At 40.3% G+C, this 16,322-nt stretch overlaps 1 protein-coding gene across 1 annotated transcript in view; it reads left to right on the plus strand.

The window, feature by feature from the left end:
* Nucleotides 1–1,578: 1,578 nt before the first annotated feature.
* The window catches only part of LOC137299982 (zinc finger protein 652-like), a 69,983-nt gene continuing 55,239 nt past the window's right edge, over nucleotides 1,579–16,322 (plus strand). Inside the window, exon 1 of the mRNA XM_067969035.1 lies at nucleotides 1,579–1,870. The gene's annotated coding sequence lies outside the window, so the exon portion shown is untranslated. The remainder of the gene's footprint in view (nucleotides 1,871–16,322) is intronic.

A 16,322-nucleotide genomic window follows, 5' to 3' on the forward strand; every position in this document is an offset into this window, starting at 1 on the left:
GATGTTTCTTTTTAAACGTTTCAGCTTGGAACAAGCGCGCAATGGACGGTTCCTAAATTACAAAATAGACAGATTTTTTAAAAATTAAAACGTCGGCATTTGTTTTCATTTATTACTATTTGAAGTTTTGAACCAGTGAGTATTTTTCTAAAAGTAGTTTTACATTGTTAATTTGAGTAAAATACAAACAAACGCATTTTTGGCTCAGGAGATTTTAGATCAATCTTGGTTTCCCCGTTTGAAAGTATGTGATACAGTAAAATTGTGAATTGCATTGTTTGATGGTAAACAGTGTTATTTTTAAAGTAAAGCAGCAATGTAACAAGTTCAAAATGGATACCAACTTCAGTAGTAACTATAAGTGCATGATTTTAAAGGAAACCTGTACAGCGATAGGACTGGCAAATGTAAAGGACTGGCTGTTTGGGTAAATCAGAAAGTTCAAGTGGAACAAAACTGGGACAGTTGCCAAATAACTGTGGGAAAAGTAGGCTTTTGGTTATAAGTACAGTATATTAAATTACAAAGTGTTCAAATCGAGACCAGTAGCCTCAATGATTGTACGTGTCTTTTGTCAACTATGGCACATACTTGTTGCAATTTACTGTTAAGTACTTGCAGTGCCGAGCTACGAGTTTAAAAATACATTATGTTTTACATTGAGCACACTTGGAATGCAGTTTCTGTAAAAATCGGAGAGCGTGTTTGCAAATATCTGTCTAAGTGAACTTTGAATCTAACCGAACTTATTTGATGCAAATATATTAACATACGTTAAGAGTACAAGCTCTTACAGCGCATGAGCAGAGCCACTGTCAAATTGTGGCTGTCACGGAAAACTGGAAACAAGGTGTGCGGAGGAAGCGAGAGCGCGTATTTGCAGCAGCTTATTAAAATGTGCATTTATAAAGTTACCGTGGAGTACAGCGACTCATTTTTTGAGTTGGTAATATGGACTGTTATATTAACTGCACTGGGAAGTTATGACATTGAGAGCTTAGCTGCCAGTGAAATGCATCTATTTTGCATTGTAGAAGGAATAAGGTGGGTCAGTTTAAATGTGCAGTGAGTGAGACCTGGTACAGTGGCTGCACTTTTACCCGAATGAGTGACACTTGACAGGTCTGAGGCCGCAAAGCGGCGGTCTCTTTACATTCGTGAAAAGCGGGCACCGTCGATATGTAATTCACCGAGCCGGATATCTCTAATTTCTTTATTGCGCGTATCCGACCGTATTTCATACTTACGAGGTGTGTGTGTGTGTGTGTGGGGGGGGGGGGGGAGGGAGGGAATAAAACCGATCCGAAGAGGAGGTGACATTGAGCTGGAGACAGATGAGCCGACGAAGCCACGCATGCGCGCTGAGCCTGTCTGCGATCGGTCGGGGCCCCAGTATTCGGCAAGGTGTGCGGGGGAATGAGGCAGTGCGCAGGCGCGCAGCGGCTCCGACCGCAGCGTCCTAATGGAGAGCTCAGTATTTGGCAGCGGCCCCAGTTTTCCCACCCGCCCCCCCCCCCTCCCACCACACACACACACTCCCCCTTCCTCCTCTCTCCATCGGCAGCGGCTCCGACACACACAGAGAGAGAGAGAGAGAGAAAGCGCGAGACTGGAGCGGGCGGGCGCACTGGGACTGGCCACGTCGGCCGGGCCTCAGCCAGTCAGCAGGGACAAGAGGGGGGAAAGGGAAAGGATCGTTCTGGAAGGAAAGTGTTAAAACCCAGCCTGCTTTTCCCCCCCAACTCCCCCCTCCCTTTCGAGTGCAAACACTTCAGTTTATTAATAATAATAATAATAATTATTATTTTTTTTTGGTAAGAGAAACAAAGTGACGCGAGCGGCTGAGGAAGTATGTGGCTGTTGCCGGCGGGTGAGTAGCGAGCGAGTGACCGACCTCCTCCGAGTTTTTTTTTTCCGCTGAGCTCGAGCGGTGTCCGTTGGTGGGTTTGAGCCGCCGCCGGGCGGCGCCATGACAGCTTCCCCTCAGCTGCAGCCAGACACAAACACACATTAGAGACCGATAGATATAAAACTATCTGTCTGCAAGTGGCCAGGAATTCCCCCCCCCCCCCTCCCCTTTTCCATGTACACGAGATTCGACACTTCCTTTGGCACCCGCTGACATTTGATAATTGAGGATCAAAATACCTCGTTATAATTGCAGCTGTCACTATGAGGGGATTAAATCCTTCAGGGACTTAATAAATGAGAAGGACATAAATAACCCCCCCCCCCCTTCCCGACCAGAGTATATTCAGTTCCAGTTCAGATGTGGCAGGGGGACAGTTATTTCATGAGGCTTGGTGAATTAGTTATTGTCTTTTTTTAAAATTTTGAACTGATGGTAAAAGCCGTACGGGCTTTCTAAGTCTTGATTTGCAAAGTGTACTCGGCAATTGCATTTTACTTTCATTCATAGTTAACGCCCCTGTATGAAAGCTGAATGTATTTTAACCCTCTGAGTGCTGCATTACTATTTTTGCAGCCTCATTTTTTTTCAAGTTTGTAAAATGAATCATATATTCTACATTTTTCATTTTGTTTTGTAGTTCTGTTTTAATGGGGGAATTAAATTTTGAGAGGTGGATTACGTGTGCGCCAATTCTGAAAGCTGCATGCACGAAGCAGGTTAAAGGAATGCGAGTGGGTGGATTCTTGTGGTCCTGGTACAGCTGTCAACTTACATTTCTCATTACATGTGCTGTGATTGAAATGTTGTTTTACTGGAGTGATAATACATCATAAATTGGGCGAATGCGTGTCTGCATACTAAAATATATTTAAACTCATGATTTGACATGTTAAACGCATCCATTGTTTCATAATGGAAGGACTTCAAGCTCGACGCTGACAGATTGTCGTGGTCATTTGTCGCATCAAATCATGGTAAACATAGTCGTGGAAGTATACTGTTCCCGATCAAATGACTGAATCACTCGTCTTAAGTTGATTGATAAAACTAGACAAGTTCTACCTTTGGTACTACAACTTGGACTCCTGTTTAAAAATATTGTAGCCTCCTGTTATTACTTTTGCTACTGCAGTTGCTTGTAAAACAGTTGTACATCGACTATATGCAATAGTTGTCAAAAGAAGTAATGCACTTGTGTAGGAGGTTCAGAAACAGTGTAATGTCCATACCCACTCTGCCCACCTGTGATTAGCAAAGTGGCTGTAGCCAACGCCTGCCATGCATTATTTATGAGGTTAAATTCAGGCCTTGATATCTTAGTGCTTTCTGGTCAAGAGATCAGATATGACACAAGTCTTGAAGTGTTAAAATACCTAATAAAAATCCATCTGATATTGTGCCCATTTAGATACTGGGAGCATCTTAAATTTAAAAGTCTGCATTTGTGTACCTTTGACATATAGCACAAGCAGGAGTAATGTTTTAGTAAACGGTTGGATACTGTAAAGCTTTAGTAATTTAGCCAATTTCATCTGCATATTAAGAAAGTAGTTTGTGTTGAGTGGATAGGAAAGAAAGAATGCACTTTTTGTTACCAAACTCTTACTGGTGGTACAATTAACCAGGCATGTTAACTGGTGAAAAGGCAGTTGAAAAGTTTGAGCCACTTATTCTGAGAACAAGTTTAATTTGTTTTGAATCTGCCTTGCTTTTAGTATGTTGTTTTGGTTTGTAATATTCAGGAAAATAACATGATCACTGGAAATTGTGCCTCCTGTGTAATTCTGACTAAACCCATGGCAGCCAGAGAAAATATTTGAACAGTAATCCAAGTAAAAATGCTAGCACTCTTGTATTGTTGGTATATAATTAAAATAAAACACTATAAATGTTTTTGATTGTGATAGCAACTGCTTAGCAGCCAAGATTTCTATCTTTGCTCATTTTAGTGAAAGTGTAATATCAACAAAAGCATTAATGGACTATGTTTAGCACTACTCTATGGGTTCTTATTCCTCTAAAAATGGATTAACGAATAGCAGCTAAAAGTGTGTCAAAATTCTGCAGATAGGCTCACCACAAGATTCTTAGATTTTAAAAAAATGTCAATTTTATTGCTGGTGTTGAGACACTAGTCAGATCTCCCACCTGCTCTGGTGACATCAGTTCTCTTTAAAAGATCAGGGGCTGCAACCTTAAAACTTGAGAGCTGCTTTGGTGCTGTGGTTCCCTGCAAAATTTGTATTCCTAGCAAGTAGTCTGGTTTCCCATGGCTCTGAATTAGTCCTGGCTGGTTTGAATTTGTCTTTTCCACTGTTTACTATGGAGACACTACTTGTAATTAATGTCACCGGAGCTGCTGAGCAGTGAGGGAACCTGCTCATAATAAAATTGAGTTTTCTTAAAAAAAAAGAAAATTGCCTTTTTATATAAAAAGGGGGATGGAGGCAGAAAAGTATTTCTCCCTGAGCCCCCCCCCCACTCCTCCATTTTCTTTCCCTTTTAATGATGAGCTAGTGAAATATTCTGCAACTAGACAGCAGAATCAAAAATTGAGTAGATTACTTTTTAGATCAGACCTGGACAAAGTGAGTTTTACAAATGGATTTGGAAGTATCAGCACAGCAGTGACAGAAGGGAATAGTGCAGATAAGCTGGTTGGGCCAGGTGATTCAAGCAAACTGCCAAAAATGGCAACAGTTTTAGTTTGAAAAGCCATCATTTGCTGGTCCTAGCTCATTTGCCATGTATTAGGCTGAGCTACTGCATCCTATTGTGACACAATCATTGCATTACTGCTTGATATTATTATTAAAATCACATTAGAAACCAATGTATAATTTTTCAAAGCTCATTGTTCTGGGAAATGAGACTCCAAACCCTAATAAATCTACAGTTTAAGATTGCAGATTGGTCATGAAACATTCAAAGTTAGAGTCTATGCAGGATTCATAATCGTGCGTTCGTTTGTAATTGTCAGTTGAATTTCAACATGAGAAGACTGATTATACACACTGAAGTTTGGATAAAAGGGTCAATACAAAGCTGAGTACAGAGCTATCTCAAATAGACCTGGGAGAGAAGGTCCTATGCACTCATCACTCTTGGTCCACCAACACCTCAGATTTAAAATTCTCATCCTCATGTGTAAATCCCTAATGTCCTTGCCCTTCCCTATCTCGATTACTTCCTCCAGCCCTAGAACCTTCTCAGAACACTTCATCCCTCCAATTCCTGGTCTCTTGTGCATCCCCCCTCCATTGGCGGCTGCGCTTTCAGCCATCAAGTCCTCATGCTCTGGAATTCCCTTCCTAACCACCTCTGCCTCGACACCGCTCTCTCCTCATTAAGACCCGACTTAAAACCCACCTCTGACCAAGCTTTTATTAGGAGGGGTACCAATTCTTTCTTTGATTAGACACATTTTTGTCTGATTACACCTCTGAGGAGCGCCTTAGAACATTTTTCTATGTTAAAGGCACTATATAAATGTAAATTGTTACCAATAAAATATGTGGAGCATATAGTGTTAGTTGTATAGATTATCCTCAACACAAAACTGTAAGTCTGTGTGACGTACTTGCTGCTTAGAATGATTACTATTTTCGAAAAGGATTTTTCTTGAGAATTTGCCACTATTTCTGTTGTAAGTGACAGAGATTTAAATATTACATCACTGTAACCTTTTTTCCCCCCAACATTTTTTTTCTTAAGAACCTATTTTATCAGTTAAATTGCTACTGTTCAACTTACTTGCAGTAATGCAGTCACAGTAACTGATGAAAACTGAGTTCTGAAATGACAACCGTATGAAAATAACACCAGCGTAAATTTTGTTGATGTGGTTGAAAAATATCACTGAAGTAGAAAAGGGGAGTTCACTGTTTAGTCATTTTCCTTTGGGGTCATAATAGCTTCAACATCTATGCTGTTTCTTCATCATGTCATAAACTGCTTCACCCTAGTTAAAGGAGCTTTTTTGAGGGCCTGTCATAGTTTTATATGTAATGAGGTATTTTGTACAATACTTAAAATTAACACTGCGTGTTCTTGAAATATGTGGCCCTGTTTGGAGCTAAAAGTAAGGGAATGGTCTTATCTGTGGGACATAGCATCTTCTAGTTTGATTGATGGGCCCAGCAGCAATATCATACCCATGTGTTCCTGGTACTGTTTGTGTTGCTGCAGTAGCAGCAGCAGCATACCAGTGCAGTTCTTGGTCCCTCTGTTCCAGGACTGGGGTATTTAAATAGCAGTTGTCCTCTTGACCAGTTTTGGCTCTTGCTGCTGATTTTTAAGTTTGTAACCATCAGGCCAAGTTGTTGCTGATTTTAAAATCAGCGACAGCCCTCCAGGCTTGGTACAAGGAGCTCAGATTTTAAGCAGTGAGAGGCCGAGGGTGAAGTTGGAAGGGAGATCCACCATTTAAATATCAAAACGTTGGAGAAGCACAGTGCATTCCTGTCAACTGTTAATCTGTTTGTCCAGCACTAAGATACTTAAATGGCAACTGTTGTTTCTGACTGACTTGAGTCCAGGCTCCCACTGCAGATTTTTAAAATTGGAATCTGGCCAGCAAAATAGATAAACTAACAACTTGTTTTTATACGGCACCTTAAACGTAGAAAAATGTCCCAAGGCACTACACACAGGTGTAAGAAACAAAATGGATGCCAAATCAAAGAAGGTGGGATGACTCAATAGTTTGGTCAAAGATACAGTCCTCACCACTTACACTGTCCCGCTTATCCCGGACAGCCACCTACACAGGGCGTTTGCCATCATCATTGGCGTCAATTACAAAGGTGCCACTTAAAGTGGGATTACCTGTCATTTAAGGCCTTTCAGGTAGCCCCGCCATCTTCAGTCACCACTACCCCCTCCTCCCCAGCCCCCCCCCCCGCTCCGTGGGCCTGCGGTTGCGGCTTATTGGTTTTAGGAGGAGAGGGAGGTGGAGGGGCAGAACGGTTTAAGGAAAGATTAGAGCATGAGGCCTACATGGTTGAAGTCATGGCCTCTGAGAGTGGGGCGAAGGAAGGGTGCATGCACAAGAGGCTGGGGTCAGAAGAATGGAGAGCTCAGATGGGGTTGTAGCACCAAGAAGGTTATGGATAAAGGGAAGGAATAAGGCCATGTAGGGATTTAAACACAAGAATGAGAATTTTAAATTAGAAGCATGGGAGGACCTGGGAGCCAATTAGTTCAGCGAGGACAGGGATGACGGGTGAGCAAGAACTGGTGTGGGATAGGATGGGCAATAGAATTTTGGATGAGCTAAAGTTTACAAAGGGTGGAGGATGGGAAGCTGGCCAGAAGAGCATTGGAATAGTCAAACCTGGGAGTAACAAAGGCATGCGAGAGGGTTTCAGCAGCAAGGGGCAGAGGCAGTGATATTAGAGGTGAAGGTAGGTTATCTTCTCAATTGGGAGGATATAAGTTCGGAAGCTCAGCTTGGGTTTGAATATGATACCGAGGTTGCAAACAGTCTGGTTCAGACTGAGACAGTGTCTGAAGAGGGGAATTGGGTTAGTGCAAGGGTACGGAGCTGAAGATGATCTCATTGGTCTTCCTAATACTCCGCTGGAGGAAATTGCTGCTCATCTGAGTGTTGGACCAGCAGTGTGACTGCACCGAGACAATGGAAGAGTCGAGGGAGATGGTGGAGATGTATGGTTGGGTGTCATCACCGTACACCTGAAAGCTGACTCTGTCTGTGGATGATGTTGCAGCACGTAGATGAGAAAGAAGATGGGATCAAGGATAGACCTTAGGGTATTCTCTAGGTGTCAGTGCAGGGGTGGGAAGCGACGACATTGGTAGGGATGCACTGGCTAAAATCAGATAGGCAAGAGTGGGCCCTAGCAAGAGCAGTCCCAATAAGTTGGACAGTGGAAGAGGATGGTGTGGCTGACCGTGTCAAGAGATAATGAGATGGATAATGTACCACAGTAAGATAATGTAATTTATGCCTTTGTTTAGGGTAGTTTCGAAGATATGGAAACCTGATTGGAGGGATTCAAACAGAATTACGGGAGAAATGGGCATGGATCTAGGAGGTGACGTTTTGTTTGAGAGTTCGGCAGCAGGAACCAGATCTGAAGTTGAGAGGGAGAGTTGTCATTTTAAATATTGCAGCACTGGAGGAGCAGAGCAGTAGTCAATAGGAAGTTACCTGTTGAAAAGAGAAATATATATTAGTTGTTGTTAACCATCATGAAGGTGAGAATTTTGGTAGATAGAAGTTTTGTAATGTTGACCCATGTGTTATACAAAGACCATGAAATCCTTCAAGAGATCATCTTGTATGCAGGTTACCTGAAGTTTTGCCTAATGAGGAATGCAACTCACAAGTTATGACATATCAGAGAAATATTTATAGTATTAGCACATTAGATGTTTCAAATTAACATTTAACTGCTAGCTAATTTTGTGTTCGATTCTTAAAATAATGAGATTAGAATTGCTCAAAGCCCCTGTTAGAACCTGTTCTCAAAAAAATTGAGTAGCCATAACGCGAACATTTTGTCTGCTGAAATTAGCAATACATTAAATGCACAGTTGAAATCTGTGTTGATCAGGTTATGGGTTAAGATAGAGGTTACAGAAATTGTTTGATGTGTCGGTCTGTGTTGTCCTTTTTAAAAAAAAAAGCAAGGGGGTGAGGTAGTTGGGGTTGCTGCTCATAAGGAGACAGTGACGGATGCCTCGATGGACCCTTTGGTGAACGTTGAGAGGGGCACAGAGGTTAGGTGTGGAATTCAAGCCTGGAATAGTGGCAGGAGAGTAGGAAAGCAGAGGAATAGTGAAGGGTTGGGGTAGGGATTGTGGGGGCAAAATACCCATGAGAGGAGAAATGAAAGCTAACATGACTAGGTTACAGAAAGGGGGGGGAGACGGGAAAGAAGGGCCTAATGGGGGTCAAGAGAAGAGGGGAATAAAGGGGAGGTAGAAGTAATGGGCTCAGGTCTGGAGTGGCAGACAAAATGCGTACATGAATGGAAAAGGGAATTCAGGTTACAAAGGCAAGGCAAAGATTAGGATAGCTATGTCCTCATTGTAAACAGAGGATAGGGAGGAGACGATATGAAGGAGTCCAGAGTTAAAGTCAGAGGTCCAGTGGTGGGATGAAGTTGACTTGTAGACACAATGGAGTCAGCTTGGAGCATAAATGAACTAATGTCCAGGTTCGGAGATAGTTGTGAAAGGCAAGTAAGTCCAGAGTATCAGTGAGTAGACTGCTGGAGGTTGTCCATTGGGAGATGGAGAGGTGAGTAGCGGCCTCGTGATTAGTAAAGCACAACAACTGATCCAGTATTCCAGCCGAAGAATGAGAAGCAGTTGGAGTGAAACCCAAGGGCTGAGAGTAGTAAAGCCTAGGGAGCTTGGAAACCGTGATAGGGAAATCCACAAGATCAATACAGATGAGGAAGCTGGTCCATTGAACAGCTGTGGGGAGGTGCGGAACACATAAGATCTGGAGCAGCAGTAGGAGCTTGAGAGAAGGTGACGGAGCTGTTCTATAGCATGACTGGAGTCACCGGTTACTGGAAGCAAGCGGAAGGTGGTGAAGCAAAGGTCAGTTGGAGCAGAATCCAGAGCAGGATGGGAACCAGCAGGAGCAGATCAGAGCTAGCTCGGCATAAAGTGAAAATGTCCCGGCAGAGGAGCAGAAAACTAAGGACGCAGAAGCAGGCCAGGTACTAGAGTAGAGGCAGCCTAACAGAGAATGCAGTCTCCTTAGAAAGCAGTGACAATGGTGGAGGTCACTATAAGATCCAGAAGCTAGCGGAGAAATAGGCATCGGCCCCGAAAAAAGGGGATTTCTGTCCAGGCCCGTAAAGCAGAGAAACCAGCAGTGCACTGAAGTACAGTCAGAAGGATGACACAAAAAAGATTCACACATGTCAGCCTAAAAGCTCTTCCTGTGTGCTTGAGACTTTATCCAACTGTATAAACAGCACCAAAGCAAGATCTCACCTGTTCACTGAACAATTCAGCATTGTATGGTATGTAATGTGTTCTGCCTTGCATTTAGATGGCTTTTGACGAGCATGTTAATTTTATTTGTCTAGTTTGTACTTTTGTCTTGTATGCTGAGTACTGGCATTTCATAATGAGAATAATGATATCTGGGCCACTGATGTATTTAAAGTAAAAAGAGATTAGTCAAGCTGTTCTTTACTCAAGGCCTTGTTACCAATAAGTCAGTTACCTACCACAGACATAGCATTAAACTTCATTATTCAGAAAAATACTCTTCCTGTCACCTGACTATTATAATTGTAATCTGGCATCAAAATTGTATAAAACCACCCTCTTCCTGTCATGCAATGCAGAGATATGGCAAAATTGTGTAGCCATAATAACTATTGAGGAGAAAATTGGAAAATAGAAACTCCGACAGCAAGGACATGAACAGAAAAACGTATAACCATCATAAAGAATAAGGCTGCATTTATATCTAAATAATGGTAATTGGGAAAGATTGATAACTTGGCCAAGGTTTGCTATTGTAATTTATTAAACTACCCAAATTCATTGGATGGAGTGCAACTTTGTAACAAACTCTTAACCATCTGTTATTCTAAGAATAAATGAAGTCCATGGACAAGAAGGTAGAAAACTCCTGTATGTTTGTGGCAGCTTGTCTGACACATTGCCTTGTTTGAAGGATGGCTTGTCTAGCCCCTTGTTTTTTTTATTTTAAGTACACCACTACTCCAGATAATGCTGCTTCCATTAAAAAAAATGTTGGTACTGAGCATATACTGCAAACACACTGATTAGATAGCGATGGACATAATTAGGCGTGCTGAATAAGAGTGGTTGAGAAACTTGGGTTGAAAGTGATAGGTTAGGATAGTAGGGCGACTGTGTGAGGTGCAGAGATGAAAAAATGGGTGTTCAAATTATCAGCTGCATTTCTTTGCTAATGCTATTACTGTTTGGATTGTGATAGAATTGCTATATATCTGGCTACCTGTGGCCAGCAGTGCTTTTGTTTCTTGTCTAGTTGAGTATCTTGATGGTGAGGTATTCATAGTATCATAGTATGATGCAGCACAGAAGGAGGCCATTCGACCCATCATGCCTGTACCTCTTTGGTAGAACTATCCAATTAGTCCCACTCCCCTGCTCTTTCTCCATAGCCTTGTAAATTTTTTCCCTTCTAGTATTTATCCAATTCCCTTTTGATAGTCATTATTGAATCTGCTTCAACCATCTTTTCAGACAGTGCATTCCAGATCATAACAACTCACTGCGTTTTAAAAAAAAACATGTTTCCTCATGTTGCCTCTGGTTCTTTTGCCAATCACCTCAAACCTGTGTGCTTAGGTTACCAACCTTTCTGCCACTGGAAACAGCTTTTTCTTATTTACTCTATAAAAACCATTCATGATTTTGAACACCTCTATCAAATTTCTTAACATTCTCTGCTCTAAGGAGAACAACCCCAGCTTCTCCAGTCTCTCCACATAACTGAAGTCCCTCATCCCTGGTACCATTCTGGTAAATCTCTTCTGCACCGTCTCTAATGCCTTGATATCCTTCCTAAAGTGTGGTACCCAGAATTGAACACAATACTCCAGATGAGGCCTAACCAGTGTTTTATAAAGGTTTAGCATGACTTCCTTGCTTTTGTACTCTATTAATAAAGCCCAGGATCCCATATGCTTTTTTAACAGCCTTCTCAACTTGTCCTGCCACCTTCAAAGATTTATGTACATACACCCCCACCTCTGTTCTTGCACCCCCTTTAGAATTGTACTATTCTTAAAGTCTGTTCCTAATTTCCTATCTCCAATTATGTGAAACTTTAAGAAAAGTTCAGCAAAGTAATGAGAAACACAATTTAACTGCAATCTTATTGCTAGTAGAAATATTATATATGGAAATGCAAGTGACGGCTATTGATAAAATGGCAAAGCTCAATATTAATGTTATCAGCTAGTACAAATGAATGACTACTTGCTGAGGAATTAACACTAGCATCTGTGGTCCTTTTCTCTCTAGTGGTAATGCAGAAGTACTGGCAGGACATTTCTTTGAAAACAGTTACCCACCGATAGTCAAAAGGCGAACTACAAGTTCATCTGTACTCAGTAGCTCACAGTAATATATAACTTTTATAAAAGTTTTCAGTATTTTTGCTCATGGATTTATCTGTCTGAATAGCATTGATGACAGGAACCTCATAGCATAAGCAATGTGTGACCTCCTTTTTACCCTGAGTGGTGGTTTCAGTCATTTGGTGGTTGTAAGTCTCAGTATGCTACTGGAGAACAGTACTATACTATTTTGTACTCAAACTGAAACGCTACATTGACGTTGAGGTTTTAAGATGTGCACTTTCTTGGTAACTCTCTATTTGAAACCCACTTGAGTTCTGTGATTTAAAATGACTGTAAAATGTTATACCATCTGTTGTCAGTGGTAGCACTTGACCTCCAAAAATAGGTGAACTTTTCCCGTCCATCCAAAATTGGATGAAGCCAAGGCATAGATGCAGGTTTCTATTTGAGATTTTAATAATAGGCATTTGAAATTTATAAATTTGCTTTCATAATGTTTAGTTATTGAATTGCTGCTGCAGTCAGTGAAATAATTACTCTTTACACTACAAGAACTGCCTATTTGTATCCGTCAGGCATTCTTTATCCAGTGCAAATATTAGATTTTTTAAATACACATATTGAATCAATCTTATTTAACCATTAGAAATCAGTTTACATGATAAATAGTGGCACAGAAACATGCATACATACAATGTCTCCAAAATGGTTTGAAAGAATTACTGTTAAATTGTGTTAAATGTTCCTAGTAATTTACTAGAGCAATTTTTTGATCACACATTTACAACACATTACAACAATCTTTAAAGCATATTACTTCCTAAAGGACAGTTGCTGTTAATTATAACCAAAATTTAATTGTATGCAAGTATATTTCTTAGTATTCTATGTAACACTAAGAAATATTCCATAAATGTTTCTACTGCTACTTGAAAATATCTGCTAGCACATGACAGTACATTGCTGCAGATAAACCAGATTTGAGGCAAGTGCCGAGGATAAATGAAAATTCACCAAATCGGAAACAAGTGATTTGTTATAGGCTTAATATGCTAACTTGTAAAATGTTTTTGTTGCCTTTTATTTGGAAGCTTTTATTTGAAGTGCTGGTTAGTAGAATATTAATATTGGAATTTTGTACCTGACTTGACACTTTGTAGCCTAGCCTGGCATTGAAGATGTATAGATGTTTATTTTTTTACTGTAATTTGTGAAATATACTCTGATATTTGAACAATGACGTGTAATTTTTAAAATCAATTGACGGTAATAATGTCAAAGCCCAAAGCTAAGAGGGTTGAATTCGTCAGAGGAAAAATGGAGATAATTCAGTTCTACTTATCAGAAGTTGATTATATTTATTGTACCATAAACAAGTTTATTAAAATCACACCTTTGAGAACGCCAATACTTTTTATTTTTTTTAAATCTTAAAATTCAGCAAGCATTGAGAAAATGTTGAATATTTTTTATTATTCAGAAGACGTTCCTTTTTAAAGCACAGATTCACGTATTTACAGAATTTTGCTTTTCTGCTGTATATTTTAATTTGGTACATATCTTCACAGGTAGCAGTAGAAACTTTTATGGAAAAACCCATTTGTTTGCAGAGCATATTTTGAATTTGGTTAGAGTACCTGTTGAGGCCGCAGGATAATTTTATGTCATGCTTCATTCCCAGTATGCAGCTTCACTTGGTTGTAATGCAGATGAGAGAATCAAGTGTGGGGGTCATTTACTGTATCTAAAATGCCTGTGACAGTACTTTCTATTCGAGGCTTGTACCTTTATACCTGAGGCCTATACCTATACCCGTGTACCTGAAGTCTCAGCTTGATGTTTGTAGAGGTCCCAGAGCCATAATTCTTGGCTGAAGAGATTTAACAGGATTTCAAGCTACAGCTCCCAGCATGTATTTGGCCATTCATAGAGCATGCCCAGTCTTGCTGTTTGTAACCTCTGCCCCCTCCTATCAATGGAAAATTACCATAAACAAAAAATCCCAGAGAAGCCACCATAGAAGCATTTAAGGCAAGTTGAATTTGTGTGTGGGATGGGGGTGGTTCGCACAAAATATCGAAAACATGGTAAAGAATTAACTCCTATAGTTATTTTCTGAGGTAACTGAGAACCGAAACAGTGCATAGTATTTATTTGTTAGGGTATCTTTACACTCGTTTGAGACCGATAGCCGATGCTTGGTTCCCTGATTAGCCTGCTCAGCAGAGAGCTCTTTGCATGCAAAGAAACATGCATGTGCAGTGTATTCCCAGTAGTAAAACAAATTAACATTTTAGAGCACAAGGAGAGATTACCCCCTGAAAATTTTGTAAACCAGGTTTGACACACACTTGATTTACGCTACGTGCCTTGTCAACCTGAAGTGGGGTGATATTCTATCTTTCAGGGAGTTTCACTCCACTATAGAGATGGGCAAATCCCAAAGGGAACCAAACAATGATGCAGCAGAGGAGATAAACAGCAAGTGGCAAAGTCCTCAGGTTGCACTGACTTGGAGCAGGACTTAATATTTTGTAATATATTCTAAATGGTTACAGCAGCTGCCTTGTACTTATAGTTATACCCCAAAATAATCTTTTTCATATAAACAAGTAGCAAGTTCTGGAAGAACTGTGCCATCATTTTGGAGGAGGTTATGAATAAAAGTCCCGATTTAAATATGTATATTTATGCTTGGCAATATTTCAGTATTGCAAAGATGGAAAGATCTAAATTAGTTTAATGTTTTCTTAAGTTTTATATACTTATTGACATTTGCTACTAAAATGCACCCTAAACAGATGAGCAGTGAAAGTAAAGAGCTGCTTCCTCATATTATAGGCAATTTATTCATTCAGCTACTTGCAATGGATAGGGAATACATTATCAAGAAATACTTTATTGCCTTTGAAGAGATCTTAGACAAATGTCTTTCCAAATTCACTGGAGATGTGTACCCTTCCCTCACCCCTTGCAGCAGGATAACCTCTGACATTGTGAGCAATGCTATGAGAGATCTAGTAGTTTGAAAATTTCACATGACCACTAATATTGATGACAGCACAGTACTCATTTTCTTGTACTGATGATACCCTGCACAAACACTGAAGCTTCATAAATTCACAATTGTTAACTTGCCTCATGCTGGTCCACGTTGTGCATTAATTGCAGTTAAGAACATAATTATTTTCTGGCTACTGTTGATTTTTTGCATTGCCTGACTTAATGGTGCCAAAATTTGGAAAAACTGGGAATGTGAAAATAGTTGTCTTTTGCTAGCATTGTCTGCAAAAAAAATGTATAATGTGGGTCATAGATTCCTGTGGTTTACGTAGAGACTTCACTTTAAATGGGTTTATCTTTGCTTATTGCACAGTACACGAAAAAACAATCTAGGTATAGACATCTTCAAATTTTGGAAATCTTGCAAGAACTTCATGTGGGGTTACATATTGGATGTGGAGCAGGATGGGACTGTGGGTAAAGCTGATGGTTGATTTGTTACATAAATTAAGTTAATACATGGGCCAGAGGCTCCCAGCGATAATAATTTTGCATGATTTTAGTAGTTGCGTATAATTATTCTCACATATAGTCAAAATCTAATCATAGCAGCTGGTTGCAAATTACAGGTTACCTTTTTACACACACTGTTTGGGTTGAGAAAGCAAATGGGTAAGGTTACAAGATTACAACATCAACACAGAATTGAGGTTTTCTTCAATAGTAATTTAGATGATATGAGTCCATGAAATTCAGACAACTGTTTTGTATTTAATTATTCTGACTGGCACATTAGTTTGTTTTGGCTGTTAAGTTCCATTTTATGTGACCGTAAACACTAACGACTCAAAATATCTGAAAATCTCATGTCACTAGTATCAGGTTATGTGCTTCCACTTCACTAGAGATACTTGTATTCAACTATGTTGACTGTTGGGTACAATTACGATATAAACTGGATAGTTATTTTTGTGTGTAGTAGGATTGATGAGAGGATTGTCAACTTAATTTTCTATTCCTAGCCTAGTTAATGTGAAATACAGGAGACTTGTTCAACTGTTAATAAGAACGGTAAACTTCTTAAAGTGATCATTTTAACAATCGTACACCCAGGATCAGAAATAGACATATTGGGGTCAATTTTAGGATGGCTGAGCAGGTGCATTTGTGGCGGGGGGTTCCTAAAATTGGGGAATTCTGGAGCAGATTGGGAGCCTGGCTCCAACCCGCCCACTTCCGGGTTTCCCAATAACGCGAATCGGTGCGTGCGCAGCCCCCGCATGTGGGATTCCCACCGGCAATTAAAGTCGGCGGGATGACAGTTTAGATAGTTA

The sequence above is a fragment of the Heptranchias perlo genome, chromosome 30, assembly GCF_035084215.1.
Source record: "Heptranchias perlo isolate sHepPer1 chromosome 30, sHepPer1.hap1, whole genome shotgun sequence".
Classification (NCBI taxonomy): Eukaryota; Metazoa; Chordata; class Chondrichthyes; order Hexanchiformes; family Hexanchidae; genus Heptranchias; species Heptranchias perlo.